This window comes from Cervus canadensis, chromosome 23 (assembly GCF_019320065.1).
Source record: "Cervus canadensis isolate Bull #8, Minnesota chromosome 23, ASM1932006v1, whole genome shotgun sequence".
NCBI classification, from domain to species: Eukaryota; Metazoa; Chordata; class Mammalia; order Artiodactyla; family Cervidae; genus Cervus; species Cervus canadensis.
In genome coordinates, this window is record NC_057408.1 from 43207794 (window position 1) to 43218099 (window position 10306).

General features: G+C 39.8%; 1 non-coding gene across 1 annotated transcript; it reads right to left on the reverse strand.

Annotated features, from left to right (window-relative positions):
- Positions 1-9101: 9101 nt before the first annotated feature.
- Positions 9102-9173, reverse strand: TRNAC-ACA. Its single transcript has one exon. It is a non-coding gene; the product is annotated as a tRNA-Cys (tRNA).
- Positions 9174-10306: the final 1133 nt, after the last annotated feature.

Genomic DNA, 10306 nt, shown 5'->3' on the forward strand with positions numbered 1-10306 from the left:
ACACCAGCTAACTGGTATACTCTTGTGTCACACCTTTCCAAATGTTTCTTAGGAAGAATTTCTTCTGCTCTAAATCCCTCAAGTGGCCCTAAATGATGCATTTTTTTTACTGTTGACTTCCATATTTAACATGCACTCATATACACAATGAATGAATCTCACTGGCATGATCATTGTGAAAAGAATAGCATTGAAAACTCAGGCATGACCTTGAATGATTCATCAATTACTGTTAGCAGGCCTGTTAAAAAGGAAGATGAAAAATAAACAAGACATAAGCAAATGATAAGGGGCAAGGTCTAGTTATTTTGAAGTTGTCTTTTGAAAGAGTCATTTCTATGGGGAAAAGAAAAAAAAATAAGACTAGTCCACTCCTAAATAACCCACAGGTCAAGTAACACATTGATCAGTAATTAAACCTGTATCTGCTGGTGCTCCAAACCTGACGCATACTAAACAGTGACAATTCTTTCACACATCCTCAAAAAGCAATGAGCCGAAGAATGTCATGTTCTATTGTGTGCCAGATGTATTCCCACTCATCAGAAAATGCATGGAACTTTATTTTTTTTCAACTTAGCAATTTTTCTATTTACTTCAATTTAAACTTTGCAATACCTCCTGAGATTAGCAAGCTCTTTCTAAAGGGAAGAAAATTAACGTGCTTACAAAGCAGATTTTCCTAAACTATGACAGAACTGAAAGGCAGCTGCCAACTCCCCTGAAACAAAAGCAGTAGCAGAATGGGGGGGGGGAGCATTCCAGAATATGGGGGGTGGGGAAGCATTTCCAGAATATAATGGGGGAAGCATTTCCAGAATATAGGAAAATCCTATATTCTGTTAGCACCTTCCCTCTCAAATACAAAAACCTTAAGCACCAGAACAACCATGAAGATGACCCTTCAAAACTAAAGAAGGTGAGATCTCAAATGGTTTTGCTTAAACTGTGCGTTTCATGCATATTTGACCCAGACTAAAAAGAAAATATCAAGTTATCCTAACACGATTTCCCAAGTTGCTTGAATTTTCCTTTAAAGAAACTTGAGAAACATGCCTTGCCTTAGGGTGGGATGATACATTTCTTTGTGTGGTGTCAGGAATTTAAAAGGCATTTGTAATATTAAATGTTTAATATTTGATATCAAATATATTATTTCCTACTAATTTCCAGAAAATAAAATCTATACATTTAAAAATAACACCACTTTTATTTTTTACTCCACTCTTAACCTTCCTAGTTTAGTTACAAAAGTTCAAGATTCTTGTCATTTATAACAGTGTGTCTGAGCATTTTTTTGGATTCTTTGTTTCCCCAAAGTTTACAAAAGAAAGCACTTGCCATTAATCTCTCTAGACAGAACATCTGAGGGTTAGATATTACTTCTATTTATATTGGTCACTATTTGGAGAAAGAAGAGTGTGTTAGAACATTCACACCAGTACATTTGCCACATCAATTTTATGAATGATGGAAAGAAACACTTCTGCATTGTGGAATAACATTATAAGGCAAACCATTCTGAGTGTGTGCAAACAAGTTTGAAAAGTGATCAGTAATCTGTGAAATCCACATAAAATGCAGCTGGAGATCATATGACATGTACATTACACTTAAATCTCAGAAATTCCGTGCCATGTGTATACATGAGTTTTAAAAGCCTAGCTTGCTTAATATAAATCTTCTAATTTATTGAAGAAATGAAAATGTCCATACTGATAGTCTTATAATAGAGGAAATAAAATTAAAATTTGAAAACTCTTTCCTACAAAAATTCTCTCTCAAGATTGTACTTTTTTACATATGCCTTAGGGTGGAAATGTATTAGTCTCTTCATAAATTCACCAAAGGCTACAGATATTTTCTTAATAGAAATGTGCATTTCATGGAAAAGTTGTGAAATTTCTAAAGGACTATTTCAATTTTTCTATTTTGGACTAGAGATGAGTAAATTATTTTCTTTCCCCACAGACCTGGATATTTATGCAGTTATTTTTCTGGAAGAAAAATCACACAAAACTTTATCATAGCCAAAATCAACTCACTGATATTTCTCTACAATTACTCTACTTTGAAAGTCTCTGAATGTTGCATTTTGAAGCCAAGAAGTTGAAGATGTGCATTGTCATCCATACTTTGTCCACATATAGTATATATAAAGTAGTATGATACTTTTTAAAAATACGGGTAAAACATTAAAATGTTGTGATTTTTAAGATGCTTGGGTGCTACTTTAAATCTGCCACATAAATATGACTGAATCTTAGAATGTATATGTATGGAAATACATCATAGATAGAAAAGCTCTCTCTCACACAGCATATAATATAAAACTGAATGTTGCCAGATTTTAACAAGACTGGCTTTGACCCTCTTCCAGTCATCTAATGATGCATAACAAACTACCTCGAACTTAATGGCTTAAAATGACAAAAAGCATTAAATATGTTCAGCAAGCTGCAATGTGGGCAAGCCTTAGTGGGTAAGTCTGTCTCTGCTTCATGTGTCATTAACTGGAGTGGCTCAAAAGCTAGAAGCAATTTAAGGATGGAACTAGTAACGTCATCTAATGTATAGGCTGTCAAATTATAGCTCATGGTCCAATTCTGGTCCACCATATATTTTTGTATGGTTTTAATGCAGCAACCTTGCCCATTTGTTTATGTATTGTTTATGGCTACTTTATGCTAATTTTTTTTAACTTGTGACAGGACAGCTGAGTATCTGAGACAGAGACTATATAGCCATAATGTAGATATTTATTAGCTAGCTGGTCCTTAAAGGGAAAAAAAAAATGCTGACTTCTGATATAAAAACTCACCCACATGTTTGGAAGTTGACATTGGCTGTTGACTAAAACCTCAGCTTGGGCTGAGGCCAAAAATTCTATTTAATCCTTACCATGGAGCACTTTGGTTTCCTCATAATGTAATACCTAGGTTCTAAAAGTCAGCATCTCAAGATGAAGGAAATGCAAAGAGTAAGAGTTAGTCTCTTAAGCCCTGAGCAGTAAAGTAGTCCAGATTTAAGGACAGCACATACATGCTTTCATCTCTTGAAAGGAAAAGTATTGGTGAATTTGGAGGTTATGTTTTAAAACCCCAACAGATCCATGACATCTCAGTGATACATATTCAAAATATTTATGGCATAGAAATTATGTATATAGTCTTACAAATATTTACTGAACCCTTGTAATGTAGAATACATACATCTTTAACAAAATAGATATAATCCCTACTCAAAGGAAAGAAAGAAAGAAAGTGAAGTCGCTCAGTTGTGTCCGACTCTTTGCGACCCCAGGGACTGTAGCCTACCAGGCTCCTCCATCCGTAGGATTTTCCAGGCAAGAGTACTGGAGTGGGTTGCCATGTCCTTCTCCAGGGGATCTTCCTGACTCAGGGGAAGAGTCCTGCATTGCAGGCAGACGCTTTTCCATCTGAGTCAGTCACTTACGGTCTGAGCCAGTCATTCAGATGGTAAAGCGTCTGGTTACAATGCGGGAGACCCAGGTTCAATCCCTGGGTTGGGAAGATCCTCTGGAGAAGGACATGGCAACCCACTCCAGTACTCTTGCCTGGAAAACCCGATGGACAAGGGAGCGTCATAGGCTACAGTCCATGGGGTCGCAAAGAGTTGGACATGATTGAGAGACTTCACTTTCATTTTCACCCCTCAAAGGAGCATATATGTTAGAGTAGGAGAAAGGTGAGTAATTACCATGTAAATGAAAAATGGATGTGACAATTTCAGAGAACAATAAATACTAGAATGACTGGATGTAAGGATTAAGAGTGGGGCTACTTTGGGTCAGGGAGAGCCTTGCTCCACTGATAACATTTTTGCAGAAAAGAAATAACCTGTCCCGGAAATTGGTGATTGCCCACACAGGAGACAGAGAAACAGCAAATGAAAATAGCGTCAAGAAAACAAAGAGCAAGTTTGCAATATTCAAGAGGCGGAAAGAACACAAGAACACAGGAGCACAACTGGGAAAGGAATAAAAAGAGACCCCGGCAGAGAGGGGGACCGGGATCCGACCAGGAAGGTCTTACCGATCACAGGAGATGCTATTCTAAGCTATGTACTGAGATGAAGAAGAAAAAGAGCAGCGGGCCATCTGTGTGTGAAAGTGGGGAAGCAGAATGAGAATTACGAATTTCATTTGACCATGTCAAGACTGATTAACTGTTACATAGTTAAAGTACAACTTAACAGAAGTAGAGAACTATACTGTCACAGAAGCTCTCAAGATGACTGAAAACAAAAGAAATCATTTTAATACTATCACAAATATACCATCAGTCATCCCATAGCCTCTATTGCTTGTTGTGAGGATGAGAGTTCTTGGAACAGTAGGTAAACTCATCCTGGGCTTGAGAGCCCCTGCTGGTCTCTGGTCTCTGAGTTCCCGTCTGATAGAGACAAAGGCATAATTTCTACCATGAGCTGTGGAAAGTGTCTTGGAAAGAATCCAAATTAAAAATCAAGAATTTGAGATACTAGAAATATCTCCTCACTGCATTCTTCCCCAGAAGCTGGGTTTGCTAAGTAACCAACATATAGAAGACTTTTACAATTCTCACCAGAGACAAAAGTGTAGGATTTAGTCTAAGGGAAACACAGGAAACTCTTCAAAACAAGAAGCCATTTCTTATCACCTCATTTTTTTTTCCACTTTGAAGAAGACCTGGGAGGAAAGACAGGGATGGGGAAAGACAGACAGGAAACCCCCGAGATCCAGTTATCTCTAGCAGTGAATTCGAACTCAGCAAAAAAGACCTACAAGAAATTGAAGAACTCTTATGACACTCTGCCGACAAAGGTCCGTATGGTCAAGGCTATGGTCTTCCCAGTAGTCACGTACAATGTGCTCCAGTCTGTGGGGTCGCAAAGAGCCGGACATGCATGTGTGACTGAACAACAGCTATGACCCTAAAGGGCTTCCCGGGTGGCTCAGCAGTTAAGAATCTGTCTGCAATGCAGGAGCCACAGGACACACGGGTTCAATCCCTGGGTCAGGAAGATCCTGTGGAGGAAGGCATGGGAATCCAATCCAATGTCCTTGCCTGGAGAATCCCATAGACAGAGGAGCTTGGCAGGCTTCAGTCCCTCGTTTTTCAGAGTCAGACGTGACTGAAGCAATTGAGCATGCTCGCATGATGCTGAAAGGTGAGCAGGAGATGTAAGAAGAGGTACATGATGGCCCTCGCTGCAGATCTCTCCATCCACTAGGAACTGATAATCTTTGGTCACATCCTTGGGTTCTCCTGTGTTTTTCTCTTTTTTCAGAAGAGGAATAGGAACAGATCCTGTAGAATGGCCAGTGGAGACAGGTGTGTAAGCTTGCCTTCCGTCCACCTCTGAAATCCTCAAAGAGTGTACTCTCATCTTGAGTTGAGAAAACCATACAAATCCAAGGATAACTCCCATGGAGTAAGACACATCCAACTATGAGATATAATCTTCATCCATTTGTTGTAATGTTAAAATGAGTTAATTCATGGTCAAGTACTTGGAACACTCCCAGACACATAGCAAATATTCAATAGCTATTAGTTAACAGTATTATTTCTGTTTTAGAATTGCCAGTGTCCTGGATTTCAATTATGTTTTCCGTTAACTTTATTTCTTGACAATGATGGAGGCATTTACAACTGAAAATCTGATGCCTTGGCCTGTGAGAAGTGATACTGCATTAGGAATCGATTTTCAAGCTGGTAAAACAAAACCTCACTTTAAAAAGAAATGTCTGAAGCCAAGAATGTGTACAATAGAAGACAGTTTACACACATCTGAATTCAGCTTCTCCTCATCTCACTAAAAGTAGAAACAACAAGTGCTGAAATAATACATTTGGATGCTTTACTGTGAATGCGCTGTGACAACATTTTGAGCATTTTCAAAAATACTCTCTCTGCTTCAAGATATAGCTCCAAATTTTGATGATGAACGGAGATGCCAGTTTGCTTGCCTGGATTTTAGTCTTCACATTTGCTGAAACATAGCTAAATGAGATTTAGGAAGACATGAGACAAATAACCTGGCACAAAAGATTTAGAATTGACTGGCTCTGCCTTTATTTCCAGCTGTCTATGTGGGCCTTTTTACAGCTGTCAACTTCACTATCCCTTTCATAAAAAGGAAGGGAGTCCAGAGGCCTAATTCATAGTTCCTCCGGCCTCACCCCAGGAATTTCTCTACTTGGCCAAGACTGAAAATGACTTTAGGGCCCTGTGCCAGTAGCCTGTAAGTGAACATAAATAATAACCCTAGAGATATCATCTTCAATAGCCCAGGTGTTAGGAGGGCTCACTTTATGTTTCAATGACATAGATGTTGGCGCATATCAGATGGTTTCAAAGAAACTAAAAAGGACCTTTGGGGAATTCCCCAGATCTCTTCTACATATTTTCTCATCACTGAAAGTTTTCATAGAAGAAACAGATACTTAGAGTTGACAGCTGAAGAGTTTGATGGAAGACACTTAGATTCACATTAGGGTCATTTTACATATATGTGTTATAGGTACGTGTGTGTATTGGGTTGGCCAAAAAGTTTGTTCAGCTTTTTCAGTAAGATGTTATGGAAAAACCTGAATGAACTTTTTTGCCAACTCAATAATATCTATTCTACACCATCCAACAGAACGTCTCCCTAATATCAGGTATTGCTCTGGAAGAGGGGAATGTACAAGAGTCCCAAATCTTTGGACTGGAGACAATGGCGGGGTGGTGTTGGTGGTTTAGTTTCTGTTTCCGACTCTTGCAAAACCACTCATGCCACCTTGGCTTATGTGAGATGATAGAAAATATATATTGGTTTCTGCCCCTGGATCCTGGAACAAAGCTCCTAAAATCCTTGTAACTCCCTAAGAGCTAGGAGCATCTTTTGTTCTAATATGACAGGCATCCTGAAGATCTCATAATTTCTTGGGTGACAGCATCTTTGGTTTCATTGAGGCAACTTGAGGTGGGGTGGCTCCTGGGTAGCGGGTTGGTCACTGGGAAAATGGAACCATGAGTAAAAGCTTGGAATTTTCAGCTCCAGCTGCCATTCTCTTGGGGGAAAAAAAAAAGAGGGGCTGAAAATGAAGTTAATACTCAATCATGCCTACATTATGAAGCCTCCATAAAAATCCAAAAATATGGAGTTTGGGAGTTTTCAGGTTGGCAAACACATCCACGTACTAGGAGAATGATACGCCCCGTTTCCACAGGGACAGAAGTTCCTGTGTTTGGGACCCTCTCAGGCCTTGCCCACCTTATCCCTTCATTTGGCTGCTCATGTGTATGCTTTAGCATATGCTTTAGTAAGCTGGTAAACAGAAATGTTTCCCTGAGTTCCATGAGCCATTCTAGCAAATTAATCTAACCTGAGTAGGGGGGTCCTATGCATTTGTGCTCAGTTGTATCCGACTCCCAGGAACCCCCAATTTGTAGCCAAGTCGAATGGAAGTTGTGGGTAACCTGGGGACCTGTTATTGAGATTGGCATCTGAAGTAGGGGAGAGCAGTCACAAGGGACTGAACCCTTAACCAGTGGATCTGGTGCTAACTGCAGGTGGAGAGAATCAGAATTTACTGATACTCTGGAATATCAGAATTCTCCATGTGTGGAGAATTCTTGGTGTGGGGGAAAAGAAAAACAAAAAACCTACCTCTTTGGTGAGCAGAAATGTCAGATGTAAAATGCTCTGTGAGAGGGGGCAAGGATACTCCTAGGAAGGAAAAGCTGTAGGTTTTCTAGCACAGTCTTTCTCAAAAGACAAGGATTTCTTTAAAGATTTATTGAGTGTCAGAGCACGTTCATATTCTGCATGCTCTCACATAATTTTCCAACAAACCCTTGAAAGATGTACTTTATGTTCGTTTCACTGATTAAAAAAACTGAAGCTCAAAGAGATCATTTTTACTATTAGAAAATGTAATATTTTCTACCATTTTTGGGGTGCCTTCATTTCACCAGTGCTTCTTAATTCTTGGAAAACCTCTATGATGAGAAAATTATTGTTCTCATTTTTCATACGAGAAAACCAAGGCCTAAGGTGAAAATAATTTGCATGTGGCAAAACTGCTGGTAAGTAGCAGAGTTGGATTCACATTCAAATTGCGAGACTCTGAGTGTTCTTTCCATTGAGGGGAAAATCATTCACACTCATCATATTTCCACAGAGAGGAATATGTTTCTATTCCAAACCCCAGAAAGGAAACTTACTGAAAAGCATTCCCAGTTTTTCTCCACCCCTTCACTCTCTCCTTTTTCTGCCTGGTGATGGAGTCTGAAGGAATAGGGCATGGTCAGGTCTTTCGACCTCCCTCTGTAATTTCAGGGCCTGCTGGACCACTGTTCACATCCCTCCTGTTCTCTGGTTCTATGTCGACAGGGACAGAGTCCCTGTGGCTAGTGAGTGAGAGGGACTGTAGAACAAGACTGTGGAAGGCTTTAAGCCATGAGCTAGAGAAGTGGACAGCCTTTCCACTGCCCATGCTTGGCTTGGTGGCTGGTCCTTCTGCATTGGTGCGAGTGTTCTCAGTCACTCCGTCATGCCCGACTCTTTGCGACCCATGGACTGGAGCCCACCAGGCTTCCCTGTCTGTGGGATATTAGGGTAAGAGTACTGTAGTGGGTTGCTATTTCCTCCTCCAGGGGATCTTCCTGACCTAGGGATAGAACCCATGTTTCCTGTGTCACCTGCATTGGCAGGCAGATTCTTCACCACTGAGTCACCTGGGTTTCTGCATTGGTTGTTACTGTTCAGTCACTAAGTTGTGTCTAACTCTGCAACCCCATGGACTGTAGCACCCCAGGCTTCCCATCCTTCACTATCTCCCAGAGTTTGTTCAGACTTATACCCAGTAAGTCGATGATGCCATCCAACCATCTCATCCTCTGTTGTCCCCTTCTCCTCCTTCCTTGTTGGTATTGTTCCATAGTTACAAAAGAGATTATAGGACCACAGAAAGTGAAAGAAAGTGAAGTTGCTCAGTCATGCCCAACTCTTTGTGACCCCATGGATTGTAGCCTACCAGGCTCCTCCATTCATGGGATTTTCCAGGCAAGAGAACTGGAGTGGGTTGCCATTTCCTTCTCCAGAGGATCTTCCCAACCCAGGGATCGAACCTGGGTCTCCTGCATTGTAGGCAGATGCTTTACCATCTGAGCGACCAGGGAAGTTCCATATAGGACCATATATGTATATATATACATATTTATAGGTATGTCACACTTTCCATCCAGTCTTTCTCTCTGCCATTTCTCCTGACCAACCTGCTACTTACCAATTGTGGAAGCCACTCACATGGCAATTAATCTGAGAAGCCTGAGCTTGGTCCACAGCATCTGTCGTGGCTATTATGGCTGTGAATAGAACAATCACATGTGGATGGCTGCGGGGTCTCTGAGACTAGTATGAGTCTACTATAAAGACTGAATTGGAAAAGTTCAATCCTGTGTGATTTCTAGAGGGACACAATCTAATCACATTTTTCTTGAACCAATTATTTTTTCACCAAGGCAGGAATCGGATTCATTGCCAGTGGGCTTAGCAATTTCCACCCAAAAGTATTTTTTTTCCCTTTCACTAAGTCTTAAAAGCAAACCTTGATTTTTCTTTGCAGACTCAGATTCTCTGATCACGTGACATCATCTATTACTAACAGTGGTATTATATACAATGACTGACCTGGAACGAATCACTCGATCTGATAGGTGCTGGTTGAGTGGGGTGATAACTCATGCATATTGGACCTCTGTGTTTCCACTGCTTTAGGTGTGATATGTACTTATCTAATCAGAAACACAGCCATAGAGGCAGTTTATGGTTTTTGTTGATTTTTTGAAATAGCATTTTTTTCCAGGCTTATTTCTGAGGGACTGAAATCTCCTCCTTTAATCAAATGAAAATGCATGTACTCTCATTGGCATAAAACACATGATGTTTCTTTAAAATACAGATTGATGATTTCCTTTTATTCCCTCTTTCTATGTATAGATTCAATGAGATTATTACCATGACAGAGTTGAAGCTACATTACTGTCTTCACCTGGCAAAACCTTCTTTACTGGGAAAATCTAGCTTGTATCATACATTTGATTGTTAACCTAGTTCTAACATAAACAGGTTGCACATGAGTGAATTCTTGCTCTCAATAAATTCTTGAGGCATCAAAAATACTAATATAAACTTTGGATCTAATAGGGTTTGATACAAATATATAAATAGAATTTCATTTTGGTTTTATAGGTATATAAACTGTATAGACATATAGATAAAATACCTATACAGATAGATAGATTTTGGTTTT